Here is a 12666-nt window from a genome sequence, read left to right on the forward strand (position 1 = left end):
CATCTGTCATGGACCTGCTGCAGCGGTTGACAGGTATGCTAACTATATCTCCAAGATAGAAATAGAAACCAAAGGGACAAAATAAACCGGCTCTGGTTCTCCACAGATCACTTTGACATATTACAGAGCAGAAGTATCGTAGGCTTGTTTACTTGTTCGATTTTTAGTGAAAACAAAATCATTGAATGAAAAATGTCTATGTTTATAAAGAATTAATTCAAGAGATTAGCGGTTTCAGGAAGTACGTTTCACATGCGTATGATCATAATATCGTGACTTGTCTCATTTTATGTGAAATGGAAGGCTTTTTCATTTTATTTCAATACATGTAAACAGATCATTCTACAAAGTATAATCAACGGAGGTATTATATTAGAGTGACAGCGTGTTTCATATTAACTGGATTGCCAATATGAATTTGGAATGTGTTGTTCAGAAGCTTAATTGTGACGCAGAAGTTTCATTTCATTTCAATTCATTTCATATCATGAAATGTGACACAGCACCAACGTGATATTTGTTAGCAATCGTAATGAGAACCACAAAGATAACTATAATACAACTGCAAAATTTCAAGTTTTCAAATGTCGGGCCTACTAGAACACCTACAAAAATGTGTCTTTTCCCATTATTTCAAAACGGAAGAAAGAATTACGATTGTTTTGAAATAGTATATAATTATGAAATTAGCATTTCATTGTGCTTTATTTTAGACCCTGAGATTTAATTGTCAAAGATCTGAAAAGAAAACTGGCGTACTGATTTTGTTTTCATTTTTTTTTTTTTTTTGGGGGGGGGGGGAAATTTCTATAACCGCTTTGTGGTCTTGAACTGAACTCAGAATTTTACTCTCCTAATGGCTGCAAAAGCCACACTTTGGAAATTTGACGGATAACAGGAAAGGAGCTATTAAGCGCAAACGCCCTTGAAATTGCTGCTACATCTAGGCATCATGACATGCCTGCTTTACCGTCTCTTCACCTTGGAGTCCCCCTTGACCTAGCCAACCTGTTACAACACTGGGAACAATGTAATCCCTTAGCGGTAACCGAGAATACATGCTATTTTAAGAAGTACACTATTAAGGAAGGTAATCAAAATGGAATTTCAATTTGTCCATCAAAAACCGTGTATTAGATGAAAAGAGAATCATTCAAAAGGTCAGTTATTTCTATTAAAAAGAAATAGAAGAGATGAAGTGAACTCGAAGGACGAAATACGAAAACCGTGAGAGGTGTGTCATTACAAACTCCAATAACTCCAAACTCAAATAGGCCGACACAGAATATTGTTTTGCTAAAGACACCGCCCGATATACATATAACTAAACAACGGAATTCATTAGTGGTTTCGATGTCACGGTACTTGAATATGCAACACGTAGAGTGTGAAGAGAATCACTATCAACCGGGAGTTCATCATACTACCGTCATCCTCTCATCAAATAATTATGACGGCATTAAAGTTACATGCTGCTTTACCTACGGAGCACTTGAGGGCACTCCCGTATTCCAAGCTCTAAGTTGTTTGTTTATTTTTTTTTTGTTCCACCTGAAGAGATGAGATGGCAGGATAGCCCATATCCAGCTGCACTAGCTGGTCTTCCATGGGGTCCAGTTGGTCAGTTGTGAGGCGGGACCACTTCACCGGGTTAAACCAGGGAGGTGGGAAGAGATTTCCACCTCCCTGGTTAAACACCCTGCTCTTTGCGATGAATGAATGAAGCGGGATCTTTTACGTGCATGAGTTGTGACTCTCTCACACACGAAACCTTCATTTCTTATCCGAGGGACAGAGTGTTTTTCCTCTTGCTAGATGGGACGGTATGGATCTGGAGGTAGAAGCCCGACCGACTAGGCAAAATTATCGCCCTGTAGCTAGATAATTTTTATATAAACCCAAGTCTTTGTCCCTTTCCATTGGACTTCAAACTCTGGCATGTCTGGTATCTGCTGAATAATGACGCAAATATCTATATTGAGGGATATCATACAGAGAATATATATATACACCACAGGCAAGTAGTGTGTGTGTGTGTGCGTTGTAAAGGGGGGGGGGGCGCCATGGTGGCTATGACGAGGGATCATTCTGATTTACAAAACTGACTCTTAAAGCTCATGATGGGATGTTATGATCATATTTGGTGAGGGAATGAAAGTTATGTTTTGTATAAAGTACATTTTGACATTTCTTTATTCGTAATACATAGTACCGTATAGACGTAAGGAACATTGAGGAAAGCTTTTGTGTCAAGGTTAGATCCGATTACTGGTTCCATAAGGACGTTGCCTCACTTACTCGCCTTGAGCACGCACGTCTTACGCAGTCAGCCTGTCAAAACACGAACAAAGACGCTCCGATATAGAACCGCTCTTTGCTTCCGTGAAATAGTAATCCAAGTAACACCACCATACATGACGCGAAAAAAGAAAACATCTAAAGAAAGATAAAAAGAGAATGTCGGAGAAAAAGGAAGGATACAAAGACAGAAAGAAGAAATAGGAAATAAAAAAGGATAGAGTAAGAGAGAGAGAGGGAGGGAGTAGGTGATGCAAAGAGGGGTGGGCAAAGACACAACTATCGTCAACGAAGTATTTCGTTCTTGCAAATCTGTTAACCCTCCGACCCCCGGTGAACGGGGGAAATGAATAGTTTAATGTACATCCCTCTGGCATTGCCTGAGGCCATAAAATTCTCACTGCATTATTCTGTATTCCGTCACAGATTCCTGGAAGAAGCGAATACCAGAGTCTGAAACCAATGCCCACTACTCTCAAGCGGTAACGCAATCTTCGTCTACATATCGTGTGACTGGAGAGTAAGTATATGATAATTATACTCATTAAGTTATTACATAGACATAGAATGCAGTTTCTGAGTTCTGTTGCACAACAACCCCCTAAAAACAACAACAAACAAACAAACAAATAAACAAACAAACAAACAAACAAACAAACAAACAAACAAACAAACAAACAAACAAACGCAGAAACCACTGCGGTACAGCAGCAACAAAACCTTCTTAAAGTAATCTCGGTACTTTGTTCCTACGCCTATTATAGAGACATCCTAGAAGAATTTCCTGTCAAGTAATAAGACTTGAGATTCGACCGCAAAGCGAGAACTTTTTATAGTAATGGTTTGTTGTGATTTAGACTTTCCCTGCTGACGATCATACCTTGATAACCTAGCAACCGAGGGTAACTTGAAAGAAAAGGCGGAACTCGCAGGAAATATCGCTCGCTCCTGAGAGTACTTGAGGCCACTTTCGCCTCTTGCCTCCTGCCTTCCTCTGAGCTAAAAGCTTTTGATGTAAAGCTCATAAAAACTCTCGCCCAGGCTCCAGTGTTTAATGACGACGTGTGTTATTCTGATATCTCCTTGATATCCCCTTCACGAGTAGGTACAGTCACTGCAAAATATATCTTGCGTAAATACTGTAACGAAATTTAATCAGATACCCTTGAGCATTCTGGCACAATTAAAGGAGTACTATATGTATAATTTTGATATGACCCCTTCTCGATGAGGGTCATACCCCTGGCTTTTGCTATAATGGCTACCATTTATTAAGTGTTTCCTTTCAACTTTGTTTTTCCCGTTATAGTATTTATATTTATAGTGAGTGTTATTCAGCCTTATCTTTCTCTATTCAAATACAGCACGGAGAAATCAGCACTGACATCCTCACACATCAAACATGTTATGCCTACCTCTCATTGAAAGTCAGAAATTTGCACATTCCCAACATATTCCCTTTGGAAAATAAAGTAGGGTTACTGTACCGGTATTCCAGAAATTGTAAAATAGCAGGGTAATGTCCATTCAGTGTTTAGGTACACGTCAGGGGAGTGGCAATATCATTATCTTCAAAAATATTTTGTGCTTGAGGTGGGTTTTTTTCATACATCTGAACGCCTCAGTCAGCCGAATCCACAACAGTCTTAAAAATCAAGGCACTATAATGTCTCTTTTCAAGTATAGTCAATGTTTCGAAAGCGTACTCATGTGCCCGCGTATACCATGTGCTGCAATATGGCACAAAAACGGCGCCGTGTCGGCGCGCAACAATGCTAATCCCGAGTGGGCTCTAGGCACGATGGCTGTTACCGCGACATGAACTTCGTCTACTGCTGGAAGACTGTATGCAGCTGTCCTGGAAGAGTGCACATGACCTCTCACCGACCGGCCCTCTTTCTTCGACCATATCGGCCACTCGGGGGGCTGTGTCACGAGATGCCCTGGAGACAATACGCAGAAAAGTACTAGACAATGAGACTTATAGCGCTTGAGTGGTAGTGAGAGGGCCGAGGCGTGTACACAGGTATAGGGCGAAAAAATAGTGGGCGAGGAACCTAAACTGACGATAGGGATACTAGAGAAGCGACTGATCATGTTGGTCAACTTAGCATGAAATTATTATGTGGACTGAAGAATAAATCCAGAGAGGTTTGAAATAGCTATCTGCGCTTCTTCCTAGGTAGTCGTTATGATCTTACAAGAGTGAATTAAACAACGAGAACAAGAACAAGAAGAAGAAGAAGAAGAAGAAGAAGAAGAACAACAACAACAACAACAACAACAAAAAGGGAGTATTGACCCTTTACTCGACCAACTATGAGAATTAAAAAGTTATCCCTTCCCTCCCTTTCCCTCCCCTCCCCCTACCTGAGCGGCAGCGTACCGAAGACGTCCGTACAACCATAAGAATGAGTAGGTCATGATGCCATGGTTGAACAGGAGACAGGCCTTTCACCTAATGTACAGTGTGTCTACCGTCTGTCCAATAGTCTACTTTAAGGCGCATTGAGAATCCAGTATTCATAAAAGAACGCTAGAAAATCACTACCAATAATCTTCCTGTTTTTGTAAGGAACATAAGAGCCATGATCAGATCTCCACTTCCGCTACAGCCCCTATTGATAACATGGCAAAGCGCGCGGTGTAATATTGTCAGCTGATATTGCCGATATAGGTTTTCCTTATGTTATAATGACCCAATTCTAAGGAGTTTCGTGCTGACACTCCCATCCTTCGTAGAAGAAGGTAACATGTCCCTTCCCCCAGGGATTCTACATGTCTGAGACTAGTAATGTAAGAGTATCGATTATGGGGGGATCCAAGCTTTCACACTCGCTGCCGTGCGCTCTTACTCCATTTACACAGGGCAAATTTCATCGATTTTAGAACACGCCGAAATCACTTCACATTCGATGAGGACAAAAGCCTGTTCTGATCCAGTTACAAAGAATGAGTGAGATGTTCTTTTTTGCCGAAGTCACGTGATTTATTTTACTCATGTCCACGATCTAGAATGAAAATGGTTACTAGTAGTTCATATCACGACGTCAGTTAGAATATAAGGAACAAAAAAAGCTGTAGGGATGTCAACCAACCCAAATATGGAAGGAGCGCGTCCACGCTTCCCCGAGAGCTTTAGTATTTTTTTTCCCTATAGCCAGAATATCGGGTAACAAAATGACTACTTTCGCTATTATACGGGCGGGTCGAGTGCTCATATCTTATCATTTTTTATGACATGGAGTCTGAATGGACAAGCTCTGATTACATTATGGAAAGGCGCTTGTTACGATGGGTCCTACTTGTGGCATATCAACCTATTTTTAGTTGTCTTAATTACTCTCCCAGTTTTTAGCATGCGAGCATGATCTTGCACAATTTTGCTAAAAAAGAAGAACATAATAATCAAAGACATGTATCTTTCCATCTATTGTACGCTTTCTACATCGAATACAGCCTCTTGTATGTGAAGTTAAAATGATAATTATGTTCATTAGGAATGTAGAATCAGCAAATGAAACACAAATTTATCTACTTATTCATTCATTCATTCATTTATTCATTTACTTATCTATTATTTTATTTACTTATTTACTTATTTATTCATTTATTTATTTATTCAATCGTTCATTTATTCTCTTTTGCGTCTATATCCGGAAATAGGTCTTCCATTTTGAAAGCTTTCGCTATTGAGATTCGACTACTATCCTGTTGCCATATAAATGCCTGAGTTCAAATGCAACCATATTTCCGTTGGGGAATCTATTTTAGTTATCTAATGTAAAGTGCTTTAAAAAAGAAGACCAGCATATCGATTGGGCTATCACGCTTTTTAGAGCACCACAGTGTGGGGAAACTGACGCCGTTCTGTGGTTTTTAGTGGGAAGATGACTTCCCGATGATGTTACTGAAGTAGTAGGTTTGACTCAAGGAGTTGGCATCTTCCCATCTATTTGGGTTGAGTCAATGAAGACCATTGACCACAGAAGACGTCTGGAGACGGTCTATATATAGTGAAAGAATTAAAATATCAATGTGATGCGAGCGGCAGATCACACATTAGCCAAAAATACATTTAGTTTATGGATATTACACGATTCTAGCTTGCAGAGAATTTATGGATGCATAACGAGGGTCTATTAGTAGCCGCCGAAGGTTTAGTGTCCAATCATTGGCCATAAAGTATACGGCGATGTGGAACGTTTGCTTTGTCCTCATATGCAGAGCGAAGATAAGTTTACCATGCGTGAGGCGACTTCGCCCTCCATACTAATGGCATGGTAGCTCCATAATTTTAGCATGACGCAGCCAAAAGCGGTAGTCCACTTTAATTTTTTTAATACCTCGTCATACCCTCTTGTCTCTACTCTGTGACTGACATCTAAATAATGAATAACCCTAAATCACAGTGCCAATACGGAAATATCAAAACGATGGTAGCAGACTCTTTTCACTTTGATAAGCACAACTATGTACAGGCGTTTAGACTATACAGGATGTGAAATCACGTCTTAGCTTACGGCGCATGCGTACATAGAGTTGTGAATCAACTGAATTGCAAAGTAGATGATTTTTTTTGCATTATGAGAATTCCCGAAAATCACTTGGAAGATTGACAAACTGTATAGTTTAGTCAAACCTTCCCTTATCTCAGCCAATACGAATATTAAGACCGTATCAGGGCAATTACCCCCCCCCCCCCGACTAAATACTGGTCAGTGATGAAGTTAGAGTAAAGATTAGGGTTAGGGTTAGGTTTAGGATAAGGTTCAGGATTAGGATTAGGATTAAGGCTAGGTAAAGGGTCCGGGGTAATTGCCCAGGGGGTAATTGCTCTAGACCCATCAAGACAGCAAAAAATTGTATTCACCAGCAGTGTAATGAAGTGAATGTTGTGTTAATCGTAACTGGATATGAAAGTGACGTAAAAATGATGATGATCTAATGATAATGATAATGATAATGATAATGATAGTAATACTATTAGATAATGATAATGATAATGATAATGATAATGATAATTCCAACAATTAGGCTTCTAAAGCAGTGAGTTGATATTGATATTCACAACGAGATTTACAATTATCAGTTACGCACATACACAAAAAACAACAAACATGATATTAACAAATCTCGTTCAGATTAACAATAAGAACACGAACTAAATATAAATCAGACAACGTCAGCTTTTGTACTAGTAAAACCTGAAAATTGTGTCATTCATAGACGAAAAGAAGAGTCTTAAAGGTACCGGTTACCATTGGGGTAGTGATTTCAAAAAAAAAAATGTTCGAGATAATCAAATTTGATGCATTTGTGTAGGTCAGTTGTATCACAAAACAGTACCATATAAAAATTTAGTAATAAAGCCTAAAATATAAGGAGATATTACTATCTTTCTCACTAAACCATAACTGTAGATGGTTAAGTCAGGAAACATTTTCATTATTATTATTATTGTTCATATCTAATATATCTAATATATTTAACAAAACTTAACATTGATTATGCTGATTCAAATTTTACATTGGTTGTTTCTATCCCTTAATCACATTTTAGAACTATTTTGAAGCACTAAAGCTGGGGTTTTGTTTCATCTGCAAATGATAATTAATGCCTTTAACCATAAAACGCTTTTCAATAGGAAGCCAGTAAAGTTGAGTTAGGGTAAATGCGAGATCATCTACTTAGGGAGCTTTTCAATGATGCGGAAAGCAGTGTTTTGAATCCAAATTTGTGACTTTTCAGAGCGTGAAGTTGAAAGAGGACGACACAGAAAGGCCAAGCTTAATCATGGAGAAATCGCAGCTTGCGAGACGATCACAATTAAAGGAGACCTCCGGATGATTTTCAGATTTTTACATTTGAACAACTATAAATTAGTTATACTGAGGACAGAGTTTCAGAATTTGTGATAATTGGGATGAAGAATAAGAATATTTTCAAAATTTAGAACAAACTGCAATGAACAAGGATGATGACATGGCAGAGTCACCATAAGAATGTATGAGTTGGGGCTCAAGGAAGCAGAACAAAAGAGGAAGGCATGCATAGATTATACACAGGTGAACTCGCAAGCAAGCGGTATTACAATGGAATTAATTACACTGCTACATTTCTGAAAAATGTGAACCTCCTATGTCATCATCCTTGTTCAGTGTAATTTGTTTAAGGGTTTTCAAATTGTTGTTTCTCTGCTCAAGAACCACAACAAATTCCACAAATCTATACATGGAGTTGTCGATTTATGTACTACACATGATGTGAAATTATGAAAAGCGTCTGGAACTTCCCTTTAATAAGCTTCCAATTAAACACATTACTACTATGGTTAGTGTCAGTTCTTCCCGATAAAGGAAACAAGATGCGTGGTCTACAGCAGGGGACTGGCTTCGAACAAAATGTTATAGCTTCTTAATTGATCAATGTTTAACAAGCATCGATAAAAAAGAAATAAAGTTGTCAATATGCGATCACTCAGCTTGGAAACCATGTCCAGCTTTGTGCAGGCCGGTCCACTGCTCTCTTCTTGCCTTAACTTATATCGAACATACAGACCAGCATTGATTTAGGCAATCTATGCACAAAGTCTTTGATTCATTTCTATTCTTTTTGATTAGAACACCTTCCGCAACTTCCAGACTCATATCTAATTTCACATTCTGATTGTTTTTGTAATGTGTCCTGTAGTTAATCAAGTTAATCCATTTTCACCTGTTATTTTAATACACTTCCGTCTGCTTTATTTTGGTACAGCGAACACGTAGACTAGAATTCAAAGCGAGAGGATAAATTTCCGCTAATGACGTCATGTCAGGATTAAAAAAAAACCAAAAACAAAAGGAGGCATCTGGGAGAATCATTGTACGTGACCCGTTTTCAAAAGCTCGTTGATTACGACATTGATACATTGGCTACGGCCAGTCTCAACAAATCATCGAGCTACGAGATAATGGTTTATTAGATGCATTTTCATGGAGGCGAGATTTAAGTTTTTAGCTCCACAGGAAGTAATCATACTAAGAGTGCAGATTTAAGTATATACTGTACTAGGGGACGGTAGTCGGGGATTATATGACATGACACTTTCACTAAGCTAAGTTATAATAGGAAGATTTCACCCGAAGGTAGTATGTAATCGAACAGATTATTGGAAGTATAACGATGTCATACTGCAAAAAGCCTCTGAAATATAAGCAAAAATCTTAACTTTGTGACTATGAGTAATATCACCTATAACACAAAACCAATGTCATAATCTAATTTTCATGATTCTAGGGGCAATTTCCAGATTTTCTGATGTCCCGTATAGAAGCTGGATCGGTCCTATTTATGATTTAATGAAGAAATCAGGTTTTCTTTTTTTACTGATTTCCTCTACCCACCCCAAACAAGCACACTTCTTTGATCACTTCATTCCCAGCCCCTTCCCCTATACACTCTGACAATAGGCCCTATAAATTATGAATATGTTGTATACAATCCTACCCACAGAAACATGTAGAAACAAAAGTGAGAAGCATAATATTCGACAGTACAACATGCACTTACACCTTGTACATAATACTTATCGCATTCCGGTCTACTTCATGTCATTTTATTTCATTTCCGACAAAAAGTATACAATAATAACATTTGCATATAAATATTGCATTCATGAGCATAACTGCCAGTTGAAAACTCAATAGGCGTTTTCACATCAGCCCGATAAAAATCCAAGCTCGAGACATTTTTTTTATTTCCCAAGTCAGAAAATAGCGCGCTATTTCGAAACATCGGGCTGATGTGAAAACGCCTAAAAGGAGTTTTCACATCAGCCCGATGTTTCGAAATAGCGCGCTATTTTCTGACTTGAGGAATTATCCCGATAGCAAAATAGCGCGCTATTTGATAATGTGAACACAAATTAGCGCGCTAATTGTACCGCTCTGATCGAGAAAATTTCTCGAGTCCAACTCGGGAAATTTCTGAAATAGCGGGATAGTAGCGCGCTATTTGATAATGTGAAAACGACTCGAGAAATTAGTGCGATGCATCCCATCATGCCTAGCGTGTGTGACTCGATCGATCGAGGCAAACTGCACACAAATCATGAGGAATTTTTGAGAGGGCACACACATTACTGATGCTGTTTGCACATACTCAGCTTTCGAATTAGCTCGAAAAAATTTCGGGCTAATTCTCTTTAGATGATGTGATGTGAATAAGAAATGAAATAGCGCGCTAATTCGCAATCGCAGATTAGCGCGCTATTTCATTTCCTATTCACATCAGCCCGAACATTATCAAATAACGCGCTAGTTCGCATTAATTATCCCGCTGTTTCGGAAATTTCCCGAGTTGGACACGAGAAATTTTCTCGATCAGAGCGATAAAATTAGCGCGATAATTTGTATTTACATTATCAGATAGCGCGCTATTTCGTGATCGGGTTAATTTCCCAAGTCAGAAAATAGCGCGCTATTTCGAAACATCAGGCTGATGTGAAAACGCCTAGTGAAAGTGACCAACGTATGGCGTAGGTCTTTAAAAAGCTCCAACCCTGATACTGGCATCTACTTGAAGATTAGACAGAATGGCAAGGGGTATGCTGCTGAATTCTTACCTCATAACCGGAGGGCCAAACCCCCAAAAGTCGCTTACTTAACGAGTGAGTTGCACTCTCTCTACAAACTAAGTAGACCATGCTTATTTTCAAGTTTTTATTGTAACAAACAACATTCCACTGGTCTACCTCAAAAAATTTGTTGCGAAAGCCTCCAAATCCAAGATGGCGTCCAAGATGGCCGCCATATTTACTGAATTTGTTATTTGAAAGATAGAATTTGATTGAAACATCAGACTTCAACAAATTTGATGTCATATGAAAGAGAATAAAATTTTCTACAAGTTGATACCATTTTTGTGGGTTATTATGATAACTGGATTGAGATTTTAAGGAAAAAACACTCATTTTTTGATATTTTTCTGAAAAAAGGAAAATCATGAAAATGCTTGATTCAGCATATATCACAGAAAAACTGAAGGATTATCTTGAAACGTTTCAGGAATTTTGTTTGACATATAATTAATATTTGGAGGAAATTAGGGGTCAGTACCATTTTCGGTTCAGGAGTTATAATGTCTCAAACTTGAAAACTCACTATGTAAAAATGGCCACTTTAGTTGTGACAAGACCTTGTTGGTCGTAAAAAAGGCCTGCGCGCGCCAAGACTACTACACGCACCACTGGCACTGGCCCTTGTAGCAGTGCCAGTGGTGCGTGTAGTAGTCTTGGCAAACACAGACATTTTCTTTGACAAACAAGGGTTTGTGCCTGCAAACTAACTTTTCATACCAAGTGGTAGCTCCGGTGACGCTGATTGCTATTATTTCAAAGTAGATTGTTCTGAAGCAGATGAGATGAAGCAAAAAATATCTTTCAAATAGAGGTAGAAGCTTGAAACACTAACCTTGCTATAGAAAGTTTAAAACAAAATTTGGATCAATCACTCAAAAAATTCAAAATTGCAGGCCATCAAAGCTGACATAGTGTATTGCGCCAAAGTAAATGTATCATTTCGATTTTGATACAATTTTGTCTGTTTTGCTGTCTATATATATGGTTTTTATATATTCTGAACATTTTAATGGTATTTCAGACCATCTTAGGTTTTTATGGAGACATATTTCAGAATGCACCATGAATATTTCTCTAAAAAGTGAAAGAAAAAAAAAAGTAAAAATGTTTATGAAAACCATGCAGAAATTAACATCTTTCCCATAATATAATCAATATTTGGAGAAAATTAGGGGTCAGTATTGTATTTGGTTCAGGAGTTATAATGTCTATAACTTGAAATCCAATTTTAAATAATATATTTGCACGCATCTGTTCCCAAAGACGTCACAGAGGGTCAAATCCGAGATCGTGCTTACTTTTCGAGTTCCACTCTCTCTATAAACAAGACCATACATAATATTAAGTATACTAAGCAATGTTCCGTAAGTACACCTCGGTAGATTTGTTGCAAAAACCTCCAAAGTACAGGTGCGGTCCAATAGGGCCGCCATTTTTATTGATTTTAACATTTCAAACATAAAATTTGATAGAGACATTGGATTGCAACAAATTTGATGTCATATGAAGGAGAGCAAAACTTCCTAAAAGTTGATACCACTTCAGCTGTGTATTGTGATAAATTGGGGGGGGGGGGGGGGGGTGTTGTTTGCTTCTCTTTTTTTTTTGGGGGGGGGGAATACATATTTTTATATTGTTATATATGAAAAAAGGAAGAAATGTAAAAATGCATGATTTAATATTCATCAAAGAAGAACTGAAGAATTGTTTTGAAACCTGCGATTGAGATTGAGATTTACTGAGAT

The 12666-nt window shown here is 38.2% G+C and overlaps 1 protein-coding gene across 2 annotated transcripts in view; it reads left to right on the top strand.

The window, feature by feature from the left end:
* LOC139721974 (gastrin-releasing peptide receptor-like) overlaps positions 1 to 12666 on the top strand; it is a 130916-nt gene that overhangs the window by 102796 nt on the left and 15454 nt on the right. For both annotated transcript variants that reach the window (XM_071633294.1, XM_071633293.1), the window contains exon 2: positions 2725 to 2818. The gene's annotated coding sequence lies outside the window, so the exon portion shown is untranslated. The remainder of the gene's footprint in view (positions 1 to 2724; positions 2819 to 12666) is intronic.

Source organism: Diadema antillarum, unplaced genomic scaffold (assembly GCF_040938485.1).
Source record: "Diadema antillarum isolate AM-2024a unplaced genomic scaffold, OU_Dant_1.0 scf00000153, whole genome shotgun sequence".
NCBI classification, from domain to species: Eukaryota; Metazoa; Echinodermata; class Echinoidea; order Diadematoida; family Diadematidae; genus Diadema; species Diadema antillarum.